Genomic DNA, 21,091 nt, shown 5'->3' on the forward strand with positions numbered 1-21,091 from the left:
CACGCGTTCCCTCTCTCTCTCTCTCAAAATAAGTAAAAAAAAAAAAAAAAAAAAAGAATTACAAAGCTGTAAATATTAGCTCAGAATAAAAAGATGATTAGAATCTTGGAGAGAAGCTTCAGTTAAGCTTACTATGAAAAACACTTGCACCTATGAAATACATAGATATATTCCAACCACAACAGTGTAAATTTGAAAAAAAAAAAAATACCGTGAAGTTTTGCAGTGAGAATTTCTGCCTCAATAAACAAACTTTCTAAAAGAAAGTGCCCGAGGATATCTTTTCATTTTCAGAACAGGAGGAAAGGGAGACCGACAAACTCCAGTCTACATTATTCTTCGAAACTGTGTAAAATTAAGCTGTGACTCAGACCCGTACAGAACGCCAGAGGTTTCCTGCCGGTAGGGAACACCTGTAACTTTTTTCCCACTCACCCTCTGAACTGTCTTCTTATGTTTGGAGAACTCACCATTGAAGTCTCAGCAAGACACAGGGTCTGCCTTCCACTCTATAGATGCTAAAAAAGCCAGCCAGCCATTTCTTTTGCAGGCCTAGGTTTGGCCAAGCAGATGCGCTGGCCCAGAATTTGACCCAAAGCAATAGAAATGTGGCAGATTTGTTCTAGTAGTTCTACCCAATTTCCGAAGGCAGCTGGGACAGAGCATCAGCTTATACACAGTGTTGGTGGGGGACGGCAGCTACAACATCAACTCTTTCTTGGCAGCAATAATGACCTTCCCAGACATGTTCCGGGGCCCTTGGCATGTAGCTTCTTTTGACCCCTAGCCATCCCACGATTCTGTGAGCGATTGGTACGTCTTCAGTACCTTCATTTTCTGCCGTCAGAATCAGCCTCTGTGCTTACAACTAGGAACCCTAAAGGGACACAGAACTTCTGGAATAGTGACTTAGAATTAAAAAGACAGGAACCAGGGAATGCAGTTTCTCTTAGAAGCTACATACTGTGCACAAAAGACATCCAGTTGAAGGTCAGAGTATCAGCAAAGAGACACGTGTATATTTTTCCTTCATGTAAGTCAAGGAGGTGTGTCCGGGAGGATATGTGGGGGAAAGGCCAGTTTCAGTGATAATCTAGAAACAATGAAGGGAAACCTTATCCCTTTATCTAGGTCCAGACTTAGATATCTAACTTACACAGTTAAAAATGCAGGAGTACAAAATAACTGTAGGCATTCTACAATTACATAAAACAAAAATACATAAAACAAAATAGAGTATACTAAACACATGAAAATAGTCCGCCTGGGGGAGGTGGACATAGGAGTGGGGAATGGAGTTGAAGGACATGGTTGCACAAACATGTGCAAAATGCAAGGCTTATGTCTGAAGTCCTCTGGCCCACAGGCCTGGTGACATTTCCTCAGTCCCTGAGATCTCTCCGAAAGAGAAAACAAAACTCTCCAGCTGACCAACCTTCAGGCTTGGAGATGAGCAAAGCAGCGGGGAGCCTGAGGTAACAATGGGATTGAACCACCAAGCTGCCAGCTCCCCACCCAGGTGAAAACAGACAGCAGTGGGTGGTCAGGATACCTGCCACGGGGATCCACCAGCAGAGGATGATGATGTCCAACACCCTCTTTTACCAACAAAACTCTTTCCATCTATGCCTAACTATAGTACAGTGATATTCTATAGAGTCATGTTTGGGGGCAGTGAAAGAGTTTGGAAATAGATTGAGGTGAGGATTGCAATAACATCACGAATGTAACTAATGGCCCTGAATTGTATCCTTAAAATGCCAAGGTTTGTAAGCATGGAAGTTCCTTAAAAAGTTAAAAACAAAACTACTCTCCGATCCAGCAATTGCACTAGTAAGTATTTACTCAAAGGATACAAAAGTACTAATTCGAAGGGGTACATGCACCTTGATGTTTACAGCAGCATTATTAACCATAGCCAAATACTGGAAAGAGCCCAAATGTTCATCGACTGACGAATGGGTAAAGAAGTTGTGGTATACATATACGATAGAATACGACTCAGCCATCAAAACGTATGAACTCTTGCCATTTGCAATGACACGGATGGAGCTAGAGAATATTACGCTAAGCAAAGTAAGTCGGTGAGAGAGAGACAAACATCACTGATCTCGCTCAGATGTGAAATTTAAAAAAAACAACAACAACAACAACAAATGAGCAAAGGGAAAAGAAAGACAGAGAGGCAAACCAAGAAACAGGCTCTTAACTTTAAACAAACTGATGGTTACCAGAGGAGGGTGGGGGGATAGATGAAAAAGAGGATGGGAATTAAGGAGGGTACTTGTGATGAGCACTGGGTATTATATTTAAGTGATGAACCACTAAATTCTACACCCGGAAACTAATAGTACACTGTATGTTTTTAACTGGAATTTTAATAAAAAATAGAAAAGAATGCCAAGGTTTGTCATATATATATTTTTACCACAATTTAAAAATATTAAAAATGACATACACTAAAAACCATTGGAATTACACACTTAAGATGGGTGAATTGTATGGTACGTGAGTTATGTCTCAACAAAACTGATGAAAATTATTCAAAGTATTTAGGATTTTTATTTAAACCATTGGCATTTGGTGCTATCCATCGCAATCTTTTGGGAACTGAGAAATTGCTCCTCCTGTCTGACAACTAGTCACTTCCTTTCGCAGCACATTAGACGGGTATATTAGAGACCACAGAAACACAAAGGTCCCCAGGTTTGAAACACACCAGAGGGGCGCACCTGGGTGGCTCAGTCGGTTGAGCGGCCGACTTGGGCTCAGGTCACGGATCTTGGCACTTTATGAGTTCGAGCCCCGTGTCGGGCTCTGTGCTGACAGCTCAGAGCCTGGAGCCTGCTTCAGATTCTGTGTCTCCCTCTCTCTCTGCCCCTCTCCCACTCATGCTCTGTGTCTCTCTCTATCAAAAATAAATAAAGTTAAAAAAAATTTTGAAACACATCAGAGGTTCATTTTTGAAAAGAAATGGAAGGGAACAGGGGCGCCTAACTGGCTGGCTCAGTCGGTAGAGTGTGCAACTTTTGATCTCGGGTTGTGAGCTTGAACCCCACACTGGGTGTGGAGATTACTTAAAAATAAAATCTTAGAAAGAAAGAAAGAACCAGAAGGGAACAAATAAGTAGAACCTGGCAGAGACAGGCTCTCACCTAGAGATGGGTAGCACTGCCAGAGGGAAGTTAAGAAGTATCCAGTGGAAATGAAAACCACCCTTGGCAGTGATGGGCTTTTTATTTTAATCTATGAGATTTCAGTGAGCAGCTACTGGCTCCAGGCCCACCCAGCACAAGACAGCTCCCCTCATGGGATCACCTGTAGCTGTCGGGTCTGAGCTGCAATGGGAGGCCTGGGCCTGGTGAACCTCACAGCTGTGCAGGGATCAGGGCACAGTTTCTCCATGTCTAGACAGGCTCCTGTGTTGGTCCTCCCCATTCCTACCTCCATGCCCTCAATCACGCTGCTCCCTACACCTGCAAAGTCCTTCCCACTTATCAGCGTTTCTCTGAATCCTACCCAACCCCCTTCTTCCCTAGCGTCCAGCTGGAGAGCCACCTTCAAGACAAACCAAACTGGTTTCAAAATCATTGTAGACACAGTTCCCAGATACTTTTGACCAGGCAGGGGACGGGGGGGGGGGGGGGGGGGGGCGTGGAAATCAGAAGGGTCTAACAGGCTCTCATTTTTGGCAGGGGTAAGGCAAGCAGAACAGGGCTAAGGGAAAATACTGCCCCTACTATTCCCTACAATTCTCAGGAAGTGGTGTGAATCCTCCAAGTTTACACCCCCTAGGTTACCTAATGATCTTCTTTCAATATCATTTGCATTTCTTTAAAACTATACATATAATATATTTAGTGACTTTACATGTTAATTCAGTGTAATGGCCTGTCTTTACAAATCATCCTTCTGTAATTATAATGGGAAAAACAGGTTATGTGCACATTTTTTCTCTCCAAGTTTTGACATCTAGCTTTTGTTAAATTCCTATTAATTGCTACTTTTGGGGGCTTCTAAGGAAATGTTTGCACTGCCCAGAACAGTTGCTTCCCAAGTTTTCAAAAGTTACACACGTAGAAAATGATAGGGGTGCCTGGGTGGCTTAGTCAGTTAAGCATCTGACTTCGGCTGAGGTCATGATCTGGCCATTCATGAGTCTGAGCCCCGTGTACGGGTCTGTGCTGACAGCTCAGAGCTTGGAGCCTGCCTCGGATTTTGTGCCTGCCTCTTTCTCTGCTCCTTCCCCACTCATGTTCTGTCTCTGTCTCTCTCTCAAAAAAAAAAAATAAACATCAAAAAAAAGAAAAAAGTCACACACTAGAAAATGATAATTATTTTTTATTTAGGAATACAAAAGCAAAGGGCTAAGGCAATCATATCCCCAATTCCTCTGCGCAGGGCCCCAACTCATTCATTCATTCATTCATTCATCCATCTATCTCCTTCATTCATTCATCCATCTACCAATCTATTCCCTATCCTCCATCCATTCATCCATCCCTTCCTTTTTCCTTCACTCTCCTCTCCTATTCCCACTTCCCACAGACAACAGTTCTGAGTGTTTAATGTGTATTATTTTGTCTCCTGTGTTATTATAAAATGTATAGTTATTTCGTACTCCTGAATGTTCAGTTTGTGTAAGTGACATCATGTAGATCTCATTTGTTTTCTTCCTTTATTCCCTGAGCACGGTCTTGCTGTGTCTACATCTAAGCTGTTACGTTGGACTTCACGGTGGACACCTCCCACGCCTAGCACCCACCCCCAGGGGTGGGCACCTGTATCGCACCTGCCCTGGCGATTGCCCTCGTACGTGTCCCCTTATGGACCTGAGAAGGATTTTTGAATCACAGGGGTTACAGATATTCGTCGTGAATAAGTACTGTCTACTACTCTCCAGACTGCTGTCTACCCTAGTCTAAGAGCTGTGTGTAGCATTTCCTACAGGCCCACAACCACAGCCACACCTGGCATGGAAATGAGAATATTGATACAGACACCAGAGTGAAAAGATAAGAAAAATAGGCCCTGCCCTTGGGCAGCCTGAGGCCCTCCAGCCTCCCTGAGACAGAATACCCATTCACATCACAAGGCATTTCTCTGTGTCACAACACAGATGAGGATTGCTGGGGTAGGATGCCCTCCCCACTGCTACTATCTTCTGAAAAAAAATGACTCAAGTCTCAGGATTGTGTGGAATGAGGGAGAGTCAATGTTAAATTTCTCAGGATGTCACTTTGGTAATCTCTGTTCCACCAGGAACAGTCACGATTGCTGACCATTCTGCCACCATCCGGGGAGCTATATCCATCTAAGGAAGAAGCATATGCGGACAGAACTGGTCAAGGCCTCACGGGCAAGGTTCTGAGGAACAAGCGGAATCCAGGCCTGCTTGACTGCAAACCACAATCTCTTCCTATGCCTTTGTGGGACATATTTCAAGAAGAAGGGGCAGAAATAAGGGCTGCTCAAGAAGTTAACTTTGCTCTTTGGGGAACGTGGAAATGTTCCTTGCAGAGCCACGACCAGGCTCCCCCATGAACGCTGCAGATTCCAAGAGCACAGGTCCCTTTCTTTTGCTTTGTCACCTTGGGGTTTTAGGGATTTCAGTATAGCAGTTGAGATACAAACCCGTAAACTTTATTTAGAAAAGTACGATGATCTGAGAACCATAGAGTTTGCTTTGTTAGGTTATGTATGTGTGTGTGTGTGTGTGTGTGTGTGTCTTGTTTTCCTTTAGAAGTGTAAATTAAGTGACTGATGTGTTTTCACAGTCTGTGGGTTGAGGCTGACAGAAAGAGTAAGATAGGTACCTTTTCCATTCCTAAATAATGGAAAGAAGGAAAAGATCCCCAAGAGTTTATTTTTTACAAAACCCTTTGGAAAAATCCTGGTTTATGGGGATGATAAGGAGATAAATAGCTCAAGAGATGACATCTTCATTTATTCATATGAAATGTAAATGTTTGTTGCAGTCCGGAATGAGAATTTTCAGGCTATCCATATATATTAAGTTCCGGAAGAGGGAGACACATTTGCTTACATGCTTCTCTAGAAATGAAGATAATGTATTAACCAGGCAGAAAGCTAATCTAGTATGCTTGGCTTACATTTCGCAGTTTCTGACAGAACCACAGGCTGAGGATAAGGAGGGACGGACATAATCCCCTTCCTAGTAATGAAGTGTTTGTCTACTCGGGTCATCGCGGGCATACCGAGTGGTTCTCTGGATTTTCAGAACGGCATTTCCACCGTCTTTCCACCTTGGTTCTTTCATTAGATATATGATGTCCAATATATGTCATGGGGACTTAGGACATTAGTGTGAGAAAAAGAAATGGGACTTCAAAGAAAGAATACCAAAATAGTGACTCCAACAGTTATAACTACATATACATAATTTAGACATGGTTAATTATGGTTTCCCATCTACATATTTAGAAAGACTGTAGATAGCATAATTTTTGGATGTGATAAGGTACGATGATATCAAAATACACATGCATGTGTCTACACAGATACACACATGCAAGACCAGAAGCCAGGGTGCCTGGGTGGCTCAGTCAGTTAAGTGTCCACCTCTTGATTTCAGCTCTGGTCATGATCCCAGGGTCGTGGGATTGAACCCTGTGTAGATCCCCCTCTCTTTCTGCCCCTCCCCTCTCCTCTTTCTCTCTCTCATTCTCAAAAAAAAAAAAAAAAAAAAAAAGGAAAGAAAACACTCACATCTAACTTAACCAACACTGCCCCCACTTTTAGGCCGTTTCTTTAGGGGCACGAAAGAGATCAGACAAATCTGAATGGAGATTTTCAGGTACAGCGAGATATTGCTGTTTCCAAAAGAAAGGGAAGGACAGAACCGTTCAGTTTGTTTTCATGAGAGAAATCATGAAGAAGAAACCAGAGGTGCTTACTAAGATTTTAGTTTAATGGGAAACACCCTGAGTGTTAGACCAAACCGAGATTGTCGCTTTCATCTGTACTTGAGACGTTGTAGAGTCCCTGGGGATAATTACGCTGCCCTCCTCCATACTAAACAATTTGCACCTATTAAGTTCTTCCAGAGACAAGTGGGTCTGTGAGACAACATCATCCAGCCCAACGAAAGTGGCAGAGCAGGATACCACATACTTTGCGGCTGCTACTGTAGTCTGCATGTGTTGGTGAGAGTTCTGCTCTATTTCCTGCTGTTCAAATGTTTTTAAAACCTCACTGCCATCTAATGACTTAGGACTTTTACATCCTGAGTGGGTCAGCATAACACTCTTATCTGGTGCTTAATCAAAAAGAAGGCTCTTATTGGGTTAGAAGAAACTGAATGGTAACTTGCAGGGACGGTTCAAAATAGTCTCCCGTGTGATGCTGGGCTTCTAAAAGGAAGGAAGTCTAACAGAAAGACAGACATTCTTTACCAAAAAAAAAAAAAAAGTTTAGTATTTAACAGGTCCTACATTTTCTTACAAATTCCTTAAATCATTTTCTAACACACTGCTTCAACTTCACCTTCGAGTAATTCTAAATACTTCGGTTGTAGCTATTTAGAGTTTTTGTACTCCAGAAAGGACAGAATTAGGCAGAACATGACTCTGTGATCTTCATTTTACCATAAACCATAAATTCCACGTTAGCACTAAACTAACATCGCATTAGACATGTGTGTTGTTTTATGTTAAATTGAGTTTCCTCTGGTTGCAAGTGACCAAAAAAAAAGGCCGGGGCGGGGGGGCGGTGGGGAGCTGGGGGGGGGGAGAAGACAGAGAGAGTTTAAGCAAAAAAACCAAAGGGTGGAGGCACTTGTGGGAGAACCCAGGAGCATCTGCTAAATGCAGGGAAAGAGGGACACCAGGCTTTGAGAGGGCAGAGACAGAGCATCTCTGGGAACCTCGCTGAGCACAAACACAGGCAGAGATTTTCTGCATAAAGTGCTTGCTGCCTCAAATGGTTCTAGATCAACGAGAAACTGACTGTCCCTTCTTCCCTCAGGATTCAGCTCTGGACCAGTCAGCCTTGATGATAGGGTAGCACCAAAAAACAGAAACAAGACTTAGAAGAATCAAGAATCTACCCTTGTGGGCTCGGTGGGAAGTTCTTGGAGAGAAGGGGGCAGCCCAGTGCCACCCACACTTTGACTTTAATACTATAACCACATATTACGGTTAAAGGCAAGCCTTGCTAATATTCCATAGTAGAGTGATGAACACATTAAATGATGTGTTCTTTCCTCATATTTTATTTTCATGACTTCTTCTTGATCTCACAACCCTAAGATCATGACCTGAGCTAAAATCAAGAGCCAGACACTTAAGTAACTGAGCCATCCAGGTGCCCCTAGATGTGTTCATTTGGATTAGAGTTCCAATCTGTATGTAACTAAAACATCCTTTTATTGACTCCTACCCCCTTCCACCAATTAATTAGTGTTGGTTTTTTTTATCCTTCAAGGAATTGTTCATAAGAGAAGACACTGAAATAATTCTTAGGTTTACCTTTTCCTGAGGATGTCTTATAAGACCACACTTCCCCTGATCTAAATGAGAATTTCAAACATCTCCTAGGGATCGCTCAGTTAAATTCAGTGAATGAGCGCTACTGTGAGCCCAAAGTAACAATTCTCACCACACTGTAAGTCCCTGAGTGCCAAAAGCTTGTCTAATTTGCCTTTGGATCCCTGCACGCACCCTCAGGCAAGCTCAAAAAAAAACATTTGTCAAATAAATGTATCTTATTTATCTTTCCTATTCAGATTTACTCCTCAGAGGGAGGGAGAGCCATGTGGATTTAAACTTCAGGTGCCACACGGGACTGACAAATGGCATGCATGGGGAAAGAACTTCAGATGTATCCTAACACGTATTTCTCAAATTAAAGAAAAGCAGTAAATACAAAAGAGATGTCAAATTTTTTAACGTTTATTTTTGAAAGAGGGACAGAGTGCGAGTGGGGAGGGGCAGAGAGCCAGAGGGAGACACCGAATCTGAAGCTGGCTCCAGGCTCCGAGCTGTCAGCACGGAGCCCCACACGGGGCTCAAAATCTCGGGATCATGACTTGAGCCAAAGTCGGACAGACCGACTGAGCCACCCAGGCACAATACATAGAGATTTTATATATAAAGGGTCTTCAGTCAGATTGAAGAGACCGAACAAGGTTTATAAAAAGACCACTCAAGAAACTCAAGGCTTTGCCTTGAAGCCAGATGAGTTGCCCCCCAAAGCAAGCTCCAGAATAGAGGACGCACAGTGGGCTGGAAATGTGGGGAAAGACCCATGTGAGAGGTGGAGCCACTCAGGCTGCAAAGGTTGGGTGAGAGTCAGACCCGTGACAAGCCCACCACCCCAACCTCTGCAGGGGTTCCTAAATAGTCATGACCTTGCTCTTTTCAGTGGGATGATGAGTCAAACCAAAATTGGCATCACAGCTGCTGGACTTTTTCGCCCCGTTTTTTGATTTTTGATTCTTGTTTGTTTGTTTGTTTTGTACCCAAAGCATAACAGGGAAAATAAAAAGACAGCAAAAACTTTGGCCATCACATAGGACACTTGAAGGAGTGATTTATTTGTTGCCCTTGGCAAGTTTCCACTAAAAAGTTCACTAAGCATCTCCCTTGCTGGAGTTTTTGGGTCGGGGGACGGGGTGGGGGTGGGGGGACAGGAGGTGAAGTCGGGAAGGACTGCTTTTATCCTTCTCTGCACAAACTTTCACCCACCCTGCCTCTGAAAATAACTCTGTCTGGAGTTTAAGAGGAGGATTTACACGGAATATCGCATGTGAGATTAAAACTTTTTAAATGCGACAAAATCTAATGCGACAAAAGCTGTTGAATTGTATACTTTAAAACGGTTAATAGTGGGGCACCTAAGTAGCTCAAGTCGGTTGACTGTCTGACTTGATTTCAGCTCAGGTCATGATCTCAGGGACTTGGAGGGAGCCCTGTGTCAGCCTCGGCACTGAGTGTGGAGACTGCTTGAGATTCTCTCTCTTTCTCCCTCTGTCCCTCTCCCTCACTCTCTATCTCTCTCAAATAAAATTAAATAAATAAATAAATAAATAAATAAAATGATTAATAGTTAATTTTATGTTATATGAATTTTACCTCAATAAAAAGAAATGAATGGGGGCGCCTGGGTGGCGCAGTCGGTTAAGCGTCCGACTTCAGCCAGGTCACGATCTCGCGGTCCGTGAGTTCGAGCCCCGCATCAGGCTCTGGGCTGATGGCTCGGAGCCTGGAGCCTGTTTCTGATTCTGTGTCTCCCTCTCTCTCTGCCCCTCCCCCGTTCATGCTCTGTCTCTGTCTGTCCCAAAAATAAATAAAAAACATTTAAAAAAAATTTTTTTTAAAAAAGAAATGAATGGAGCACACTTAATTTGCCAAGGTCAGGAAATTTGTTCACTCTACTTTGTGTGTGTAAGCACTAGACCAAGACTAAAAGTAATTTAGCCCTCTGAAGGAGTCCTGGGCAGGGATCTGAGTTTTGGTCCCAGCTCACCTTCATCTTGGGGAATCTTTAAAAAATATTTTTAAGTTTATTTATTTTGAGAGAGAGAGAGAGAGAGAGCTGGGAAAGGGCACAGAGAGAGTGACAGAGAGAGAGAGAATCCCAAGCAGATTCCACATCCTTAGCACAGAACCCGACTCAGAGCTCGAGCTCACAAACCATGAGATCAGGACCTGAGCTGAAATCAAGAGTCAGACGCTTAACTAAGCTGTGCAGGAGGCCTCAAATTTCTCTTATAAATTACCAGGATTGGAATATCTGGTTACCTAGGTCTCTTCCAGAAGTAAATTGTTTGATTTTGAAGCAAGACGGATTTACATCTTTATTTTTATCTTTCAAAAGGGCTTCTTTTTACATGTCATTTACCCAGTTAAGTCTAAAGGCCCAGTGAAGTGACAAAACCGTTAAAACCTAAGCAAATCATTTTCACTGGATCTCTTCTCACCTAGGAGCTCCTTCATTGAAAAAAACCCCACACTTTAACACATTCCAAGACACAAATGTGTGTAAAACCCAATCCTGCCCCCAAGAAGTATGCAGCCTGCTGACCATCGTGTAAGCATTTAGAAAAGGACCAATCACAACACAGTCCAGGAAGTGTCCTTAGTGATCAGGGCTGGGAAGCAGCTGGATCCTGAGGATGACCCACCCACAGGGCAGAGAGCTCAGGCAAAGGCTGGGACAGTGCAGAGGAGAAGGAAGCTGGCGAGAGCAGAAACAGCTCCTCAGCACCCTCACCCTCACCTGGAAGGTGAGGTGGCTTGTGATATGTAGCTCCTTACAATGTTCTTCACTACCAAGGGAAAAGTAGTTACCCTACCGTGGAGGAAACTGGCAGACCTCTCTAGCCAGGGATCAATGCTAAAGTCATCAGATAGATAACGAATTGATATAAAGTGTTTCCTGATATAATACGCTGAGACTTCTGTGCCACAAATGCCTAATCTCAATTTAATCGCGAAGGAAACACGAAAAAGACAGAGGAACTGTGTCCCCACTGATGGAGACTGAAAAGATGGAACCAAAGGCAGTACATGTTCTAGGATCTTCTCTCACTGTAAAGGACATTATGCAGATAATCAGAAAGATCTGAATAACATCTGTTGATTAGACAGTAATATTGTATCGATGATAATTTCCTGACTTTGTAGTTATCTAAAAGTGGGGTGCCTGGGTGGCTCAGTTGGTTGAGTGTCCAACTTCAACTCAGGTTATGATCTCACAATTCATGTTCAAGCCCCGCATCAGGCCCTGTGCTGACAGCTCAGAGCCTGAAGCCTGCTTCAGATTCTGTGTCTCCCTCTCTCTCTGCCCCTCCCCTGCTCATGCTCTGTCTCTCTCTCGAAAATAAATAAACATTAAAAATTAAAAAAAAAAAAAGAATGCTCTTATTTTTAGGAAATATACACTGAAGTAGTTAGGAATAAAGGGGCATCATATCTACAACTTATTCTCAAACAATTTAGAAAAAGTGTGTGTGTGTGTGTGTAATATTATTATACAGTATGTTATATATGTTATATTTTTGTTTATGTTAGCTATCATTATATTATACTACTATATATATAAATGCAAAGAAAAAAGAATAAAACAAATACGATACAATGTTAACATTTGTGAAATCTGGGTGAAAGATGTTTGTGGGGAATCTGTGTGCTATTGCTGAAACTTATTTGTAATTCTGATTTTACACCACAATAAAAAGGGAAAAAAAAAAAAAAGAAGTTGAGCTTCCTGTTGCTAAAATGCAAACCCTGTATTTGACCATGTTTTTGAACTTTGCCTATTTACCTCCTTTCTGTGTGACATATTGGATGGATAATAAATAAGATTTATAATAAACTTATAATTAGATGAGACATTTTGGATTTTTTACTGCAATATAACTCACATGCCATAAAATTATCTTTTTAAACATATAATTCAGTGGGTTTTAGTGATGCAACCATCACTGCTAATTCCAAACCGTGTTCAACACCCTTAAAAGAATTCATCAGCTATCACTTTTCATTTCTTCCTATTTCCAATCTCTGACAATGGCCTTCTGTTACCATAGTTGTGCCTTTTCTGGACATTGCATTTACATGGAATCATGCTATATGCGGCTTTTCGCGTCTTGTTTCTTTCATTTAGCATACTGTTTTTAAGATTCATCCATGTTGTAACGCTTACCGGTATTACATTCTTTTTAATTACTGAATAATATTTCCTTGTATATAGATGACGCATTTTATCTATTCATCACGTGATGGATATTTGGGGTTTGGTCTGTTATGAATAATGCTGCTTTGAACATTTATGTGCACATCTTTTGTGCGGTTATATACTTTCAATTCTCGTGTTTACATACATAGGAGTCCAATTATTGGTATACATACTGTACTAGCTTGCCAGAGCTGACATAATAAAACACCACAGATCAGGTGGCTTCAACAACAGACACTTATTTTCTCAGTTTGGAGACTAGGAAGCTGAAATTAAGGTATTGGCAAGTTTGGTGTCTTCTCAGGTCTCTCTCCTTGGCTTGCAGACACATCCACGAGCAGAAAATGCATTTTCTCTTACTAAGAAGGTTTGCTTTGGATGACATAACTTCTAAGGCCTTATCATATTAAAAAACTGGGGGAGAGGAATAATGAGGGTGTGCGTGCACAGGACAAAGTCTCTTTTGCCATTTGGTGCTTTATAAGAGCGTGGCGAATAAAAAATTATAAAGAAATTCAGTGATTAAACAATTTTTAAGTGAGTTTCATCAACCTATACTAAACGCCAGTTGGAATAGTGTTTAGCTCTTTCTGACACATTAAGAATATTTTAAAGACATTTCTATTTATTTTGTTTTTTGTTGTTGTTAAATACGGAGATTTCTTTGGCCTTCCGTTCACAAGGGAGGGTCTGAATCTATCCCTCGCGGAGAGCCTGAAAGGGCTCATTCAGAAACCACTAAGAGCAGAAGTGGAATTTCCAAAAGAGCTAGGCAGGACTGGCCTGCCGACCACTAGTGGCTGACCTTCTGGTCCTGCTGGTCCTCGGGGTCAGGTTGGGGACCAGAACATCTCTCACCTTCAGACACTGTGCACAGCTCCAACCTATCCTAGGGAGCACCAGCCAGGGAGGCGTGTCTAAAATGAATTGTCCGGAGTGAGCCACTGGCCCGAGGCAGGTCAAGGAAGGTAAGAATAAGGAATGTCCAAAAGGGCAGAGGAACCACAATTTCAGAGGCTTTAGTTACTGCCTAAGGTGGAGCTTTACATTCTACTAATAGAGCGTTGCTTGGTCAGACTGGATGGTTTGGATTTTTCCAGAACGGAACACATGGAAGGAACAAGAAAGTTTAAAAGAGGGTTTGGGTCAATGACACAAAACCCAGAATACGGCTGAGAGGAGGGAAGCAGAGGGCTTTGACAATCCCCCACGCCTCAGATTTGATTCAGTTATTCGGGAGAGCTGATTGAGTCAGCAACTTCTAACAGGTTTTGAAAAATATTTTTTATATAGTTTTATTTATTAAAAAAAATGTTAAGGTAAGTGCTATTTTTTTTTTTTTAATTTTTAAATGTTTATATTTGAGAGAGAGAGACAGTACATGAGTCAAGGAGGGGCAGAGAGACAAGGAGCCAGAATCTGAAGCAGGCTCCAGACTCAGCACAGAGTCCAATGCAGGGCTCAAACTCACTAGCTGAGTTTGAGCTAGTCTCACTAGCTGAGATGCTTAACCGACTGACCCACCTGTGTGCCCCTAAAGGTTTTTGGGTTTTTTTTTTTTTGCTCTTAAACACTTTGAACTTTTTTTCGTCATCATCCTTGGTATTATGTGACTTTAGGTTTTAAAAAGGAACTGACTTCTATCTTGTAATAGTCATATCAATATAAAATACTACTTTTGTTTTTTTAGTTTACATTCCCAAAGCTTTCCATGCCCAAATGGGAGTGCCCGCTGCATTATTCAAAACTCACAATCATTTGGTAAATGTATAATGACAGAAGGCAAACAGCGTCTTTAGGGCATGCCAAAACCTCCCAGGTATGTGTCATAGACACTTTATTTTGGCAAACTGGAACTTGTGTGTTTCCATAATAAGCAATGTGATTCTGTTTATTTCTCAACCGCTTAAAGGGAGGTGAAATTGTGTTCTTCCAAAACTCACACAAAAATCCAATGTGCAGAAACAGATCTGCAGGATTATCTTTTGTTATAAATGTCAGCAGAGAGCTACGTGAGTTTGGTTGTGTTGGTGTGGTATTTACAGAAAATCCCTCTAACATGGCCACTTGTCTAATCTGCTTGAGTAAAGAACTAGGACTAACTACAGATATTGAGGGTTTACTATATGAATCATTACACCTATGTCACTCAATAAAAACTCCAAAAGAGTATAGGATATGTTTCACGTTTCTAGACATTGAGAGACTTAGTTACTTCATCAAGTCTGCTGAGCATCAGAACCTTAGGATATTTAAAGGAATTACCCAAAGGAAACAGAACAACAAAAAAAGCAGACTATTTAAGGTGTTGTGACCTTCTTACAGTATCAATTCACCAAAATTCCTCAAAAATAGATTATTGATTCAAAGCACGAGACATACTTTTCAGTTCTATGAATGCCCAGAATGACCAGAAAGGATTCGCAAGCTATAGCTGGAATATACAAAATTTGCAATTTTATGGATTTTTTTCCCCGAAGGGTTCATTCTTGAAAGTATATACTTTTTAGACTCAGGTAGCCGAAGGACACTTGTATTTGCAGGTTAAATAAGTTTGCTTGTGGGGGGGGGGGGGGGGAGATGAATCTACCAGGAGACTAATTATTTCCTTCTTAACAAGGCCAATTTAAAAAAAAAGCCAGAAACACAAAGAAAACCACAATGTATGAAGGGATTCTTCTAGTATTCCTACTGGAATGAACAGGTCTCCCTGAGCTTATTTTTCATGGGAATTCATATTCCATTAGGGATATCTCAGCAAAATAATGTGCTTAGCACCACTCAGGCAGGAATCTCACTGGCCATAAACATTTCAGAAATACACATCTAAGCCAGCTTCGGCTAGGAGCCAAGACAATACATACACTAATCCACTTGGACAGCTGAGGAGGTAAAGTTGGGTCAGAGATAAGTAGCCCTGGCTGAACATTCATAGCTCACCTACCACCTGACAAAGCCCACGGGTGGGGGTGTGTGCAACTCAGGTGTCCCGGCTGTGCCTGCCTAAGGCTTAAACATTCCGGGATCTGACCTCTGTTACTGTAACCACACACTTCACCCACAGTACTTAAGATTTGCCAAACTGAATAAATTCCCTAAATTCATGGATGGATGCTGAATTTAGCTGCTGAAATAAAATCCTCATTGTTGTTTTTTTTTTTAATTGTCTCCTGGGTTTCATCTCATTTATTCAATAAATAATTATTGAGTGCTTCCTATGTGTTAGGGTTTTCCTTATGGTTAAGCCAAACGCAGGAAAGAGAGCTGCCAAGGTTTGCCCTGTTGAGTTTCTTTCCAAGTGAGCAAACTCCCAAAGGAGGCGGCAGTTTAGAATTGATATTTTCTGTGGCAGCTGCCAGCTGCGAGGCAACAAAAGTGTCATGGATTACTGGTGACAGATGGAAATAATGGCTTGGGCTCAAAAAAAAAAAAAAAATGCAAGTTTATGGACCAACATCATAAAAAGGCCAAATTACTTTAACAAGTTACACAATGTTTAAGGTATGACGTAGTACGAAAATGTAATTTTAGATAAGCCCTTTGGTATTACCAAAATAGTTGTAGATTTGAAAATTAAAATATTTCCAATATGGAATAGGTTAACACTGTGTCTATACTCCCTGACTCTAGCGTATTAGCCAGCACACTTCCTGTGGCTAGTGACAGAAACCAACTCAAAGTAGTCCGAGCATACGAGAGTTTATTGGCTTGTGTAACTGGTAAATTCAGGGTAGGGCTGGTTTCAGGATGACACATCCAGGGTCTCAGATGAGCTTGTCAGGTTTCTCTCTCAACTTTGTTTTTTTTTTTTTTTTCACTGTTCTGATATATTCTCTTCTATGCAGGTGGGCAAATCATCAGACAATATCCCTCAGTCATCTGCCCTCCTCTTCAAAATGCAAAAAGCAAAACACATTCCCATCTAACTCTAAATGTAAAGCCCAGAAGGGATTTTCCTTGGCCTGACTTGGGTTGCGTGCCTTTGCTTACTAAAGCCAGATAAATGGGATATTAGGAATGTCTGGAATGTTCTGTGCCCACGGAGCAGGGACCCAGTTTAGCAGCCCCACCAAAAATCACACGATTGTACTGCTGTGGGGGAGAACCAATTCCCCAAAGGAAGAGGAGCTATGCAAGCAACGTCAAAAGACATTCCGGAAGATTCCAAACCTACACTTTGAATCTGCGCTTACCTCTTGGTTCAGCCATGTTCCACTGAATGTTTGACTAATATGGTTAATATTTTTGGCTTCGTGGTTCTTCAACTGTAACTTGTACCAGAAACATCTGGAGGGCTTGTTAAAACACAGATTGTTCGGACGCACCCCACAGTTTCTGTTTCAGAAACTTTGAGTATCTAAGTGATGCTGCTGGTCGGATAACCATACTTTGAGACACTGTACTGGAATTTTATTTTTTAAATTGTTGAAGAGCTTCTTATTCGTATTAATATCATTCCTGGATATACTTCACAGGTAAAAGTTTTCTAGGGTTCAGGAACACATCATTCTGATGCTGATTAACATTGTGGTCTTGGGCAAGTTACTTAACCACTCTGCCAATTTTTTTCTTGTGTAAAATGGGAATAATGGTACTTACTTCATATGGTTGTTGCAGAGATTAAATGAACTAATATATAATATTAATATACATAATACACACTGCATACATACCCTACATTACACTTAGAAGTACATAAAATGTGGGATGCCTGGGTGACTCAGTCAGTTAAGCATCCAACTCTTGATTTTGGCTCCAGTCACGATATCTCACAGTTTGTGGGATCCAGCCTTGGGGCATCTTCTTGCTTACAGCATGGAGCCTGCTTGGGATTTTCTCCCTCCCTCTCTCTCTGCCCCTCCCCCACTTGTGCTCTCTCTTTGTCTCAAAATTAATAACTAAATTTAAAAAAAAGAAGTAAATGGTATATAATATAGAAACATTTGCAAGTGTTTAAACTGCTCCAAAAAATAGAGAGGGAAGGGGCACTTGGGTGGCTCATTTGGTTGAGTGTTTGACTTCAGCTCAGCTCATGATCTCACTATTCGTGAGTATGAGCCCCGGGTCGGGCTCTGTGCCGACACCTCAGAGCCTGGAGCCTACTTTGAATTCTGTGTCTCCCTCTCTCTCTGCCTCTCTCTCTCTCTTTCTCTCTCAAATAAAAATAAAACATTAGAAAAATAGAAAAATTGTCCAAAGTATTTTATAATGAATCAAAATATCAATATCAAGTCCTAAAAAGGATTATGTACACCTATGTCCCCGACCATGAAAATCCTAAATAAAATAGCGGCCAATGGAATCCAACCATATGTTCAAATGTTCAAAAAATACAATATCACAACCCAGAGGCTTTTATCCCAACAACGGGAAGATGGTTCAACTCAATCTACAAATTTAGTTCCTATAGCAATAGGCCTGAAGCATAAAATCATATGGTCGTTTCAAATGCTGAAAGGGTAAACATTATCGACTCCTGGGGAAATATTTTAATAAAGTCAGAATAGATGGGTAGTAGACTTCGTCATTTCTATTTGTGACTATCCAGCATCAGCATCTGATTATGGGATACGGAGTTGTGTCCGTCTTGGTGGGATATGGGGAACCACTCGAAGAGACCCCGGGAGCCGCAGTGCAAGCACCAGCCAAACCCGATCACCCAGGACGCTGCCTCAGGAGTGGTAATGCAGAGAAGTAAGGGTGAATTAGAACTGAGTCTGGTGACAGCAGAGGTGGCACAATCTCCAAGGGTGGCAGAGACATCTCAACCTAACTTGTTTTGGGGAACAACTTTGGCTACAGTCTGGATTCCCAGCTTTTTATCTTTTATGAGGTAAAGTTCAAGGGGCACCTGGGTGGCTCAGTGGGTTGAGTGTCAGATCTCAGCTCAGGTCGTGATCTCACAGTTCGTGAGTTGGAACCCCGCATCGGGCTCTCAATTGTCAGTGCAGACCCCACCTGAGATCCTCTGTCCCCCTCCCCAACTGGTGCTCTCTGAAAAATAAAATAAACATTTTTTTAAAAAGGGAAAAAGAGAAATTTTGAATTTATTTTTAAAATTTTTTAATGTTTATTTATTTTTTGGGAGACACGGAGTGTGAGCAGGGGAGGGGCAGAGACAGAGAGGGAGACCCAGAATCCAAAGCAGGCTCCAGGCTCCGAGCTGTCAGCACAGAGCCCGATTGGGAGCTTGAAATCACAAGCTGTGAGATCATGATGTGAGCCGAAGTCAGCTGCTTAACTGACTGAGCTACCCAGGCGCCCCTGATTTTATTTTTAAAAGATCAGTCTGATTGTGTCTTATGAAAAATGGTAAAAAAGCAAGGTAGGCAGGGAAAAAAAATGCATTAGGTTTGTTCTGATGACCTAAGGGATAAAAAGAGAAACATTGGGTAAATGCTACAGGAAGTCAAAGGAAATTAGCAAGACCTTTACTGGCATTTACACATATCTGATGGGTCACCGCTTGGTAGGAACCTTGTAGCAAAGACTCAATTATCAGAAGAGGTAGTTGAACCCGATGATTTCAGATTTGCAAGCCTGAGATTACTGGATGCTTCCCATGAGATACCAAGACATAAGCAATAATCCAAAACTTCAAGGGAATTCCCAGTTTCATGATTACCAGTCTTTCTTGTTTTTATAGATTACATTTAGATCTTCAGCCTTCCCAGAGATTCCATGAGTGATCAAACAGCCTTCCAAAATGTTCTTCTGGGACGTTACCCTGATTCTGTTTCTGATGGGAAAGAACCTCAAAACCAAGAATTTTCACTAGAGCAAAATGAATATCACCTTGACCTGATTTTAAGAGTGTATATCTTAAACCAAACACCAACATTATATTTAATGGTGAAACACCAGAAACCCATTAATGCCAGCAATAAAACAAGTGTAATCTCTATGATCATCCACCATAGAAGTCTCTAGTTGTGTCTGTCTGTCTGTCTGTCTGTCTGTTTTAAGTAGAGGGTGGTAGGGAACAACTTTTCTATCACCCAAGCCGTGCAAACAAGTGTGGGCAACATAAACTGAGTGGCCAGTAGAATGCCTGAATCCAGTCAAGGAGAGATTTCCAGAAATCAGGCAAAAGGAGCTGTAGCAGGGGAACTTGATAATATGTCCAAAAATGTTTAGGGGCGCCTGGGTGGCGCAGTCGGTTAAGCGTCCGACTTCAGCCAGGTCACGATCTCGCGGTCCGTGAGTTCGAGCCCCGCGTCGGGCTCTGGGCTGATGGCCCGGAGCCTGGAGCCTGTTTCCGATTCTGTGTCTCCCTCTCTCTCTGCCCCTCCCCCGTTCATGCTCTGTCTCTCTCTGTCCCAAAAATAAATAAAAAACGTTGAAAAAAAAAATTAAAAAAAACAAAACAAAACAAAACAAAACAAAACAAAAATGTTTAACAAATATTCACTCCCTCTCTCAGCAGTTTACTTCTGGGGATTCAGCCTAAGAAAACAATCAGGGCTGAGAACAAAGACTTGTGTGTAAAGGGCAGAAAATTTGCACCTGGCCACAAGAGATGACAGTCTCTTTTAAGGAGGAAACCAATTTCTTTTTCTTCTCCTTGTCCCTCCTCACTTTCCTTCCCCTTCTTTCTACTTTCTTCTTGTCCACCCCCACTTTCCCTCCAGTTCTTGGACCTCTTCCTTGTCATCCTCCTCTTCTTCCTCCTCCTTTCTGTCTCTGTCTCTTTAGCTTTCTACCTTAATTTGCCTTTTCATCGTAAGAGAGAAGGTCCTGGGCTAGTCTAAAGGGTTAAGTTGGAAAAAAAAGTAAGGTCAGTGCTTCTGAGGACAGATACACTGAGGTATGAGGAAAAACTATAATCCTAAAGACATTTCTAAAGAACAAGGAGATAACTAGTCACTATAGAAGACTAGTCCCTAAATTACTGTGTCTATACTATCCTACACGACCTTATTCTATGATTTTAGCATAAAGCATTCTGTGTGGGTATTTCCCACTTGTACTTGGGAATCTTAGGATTTTCAGCTCCTGGACCTTCTTGAGAGGCATGTGGTTTATAACCACAATTTATTGAAGGCTCATTATTTTCTAAAAATCTTCTACTTATGTGGATCACTTCATTTAATTTGCACAAGTGCCCAGTGAGGTAAATGCTATTATGATCCGTAATGGAAGGATGAGGAAGCAGAGGCTTCAAGAAGTAATGACTGAATCCAGGCAGATGGGCACCTCCCACTCCTTTTTTTTTCCCCATTAAGTTGTAAGAATTTATTTAAAAAAAAAAAACTTAAAAAAAAGTAAAAAAATTAAAAAAGTAAAGCTTTTTAATGTTTATTTATTTTTGAGAGAGACAGAGTGTGAGTGGAGGAGGGGCAGAGAGAGAGGGAGACCCAGAATACGAGGCAGGCTCCAGGCTCTGAGC

At 41.7% G+C, this 21,091-nt stretch overlaps 1 long non-coding RNA gene across 1 annotated transcript; it reads left to right on the top strand.

Annotated features, from left to right (window-relative positions):
- The first annotated feature begins 1,487 nt into the window (after positions 1 to 1,487).
- LOC131516469 (uncharacterized) lies at positions 1,488 to 5,672 on the top strand. The gene is made up of 2 exons (XR_009264098.1): positions 1,488 to 1,833; positions 4,691 to 5,672. It is a non-coding gene; the product is annotated as an uncharacterized LOC131516469 (long non-coding RNA).
- Positions 5,673 to 21,091: the final 15,419 nt, after the last annotated feature.

Source organism: Neofelis nebulosa, chromosome 1, assembly GCF_028018385.1.
Source record: "Neofelis nebulosa isolate mNeoNeb1 chromosome 1, mNeoNeb1.pri, whole genome shotgun sequence".
NCBI classification, from domain to species: domain Eukaryota; kingdom Metazoa; phylum Chordata; class Mammalia; order Carnivora; family Felidae; genus Neofelis; species Neofelis nebulosa.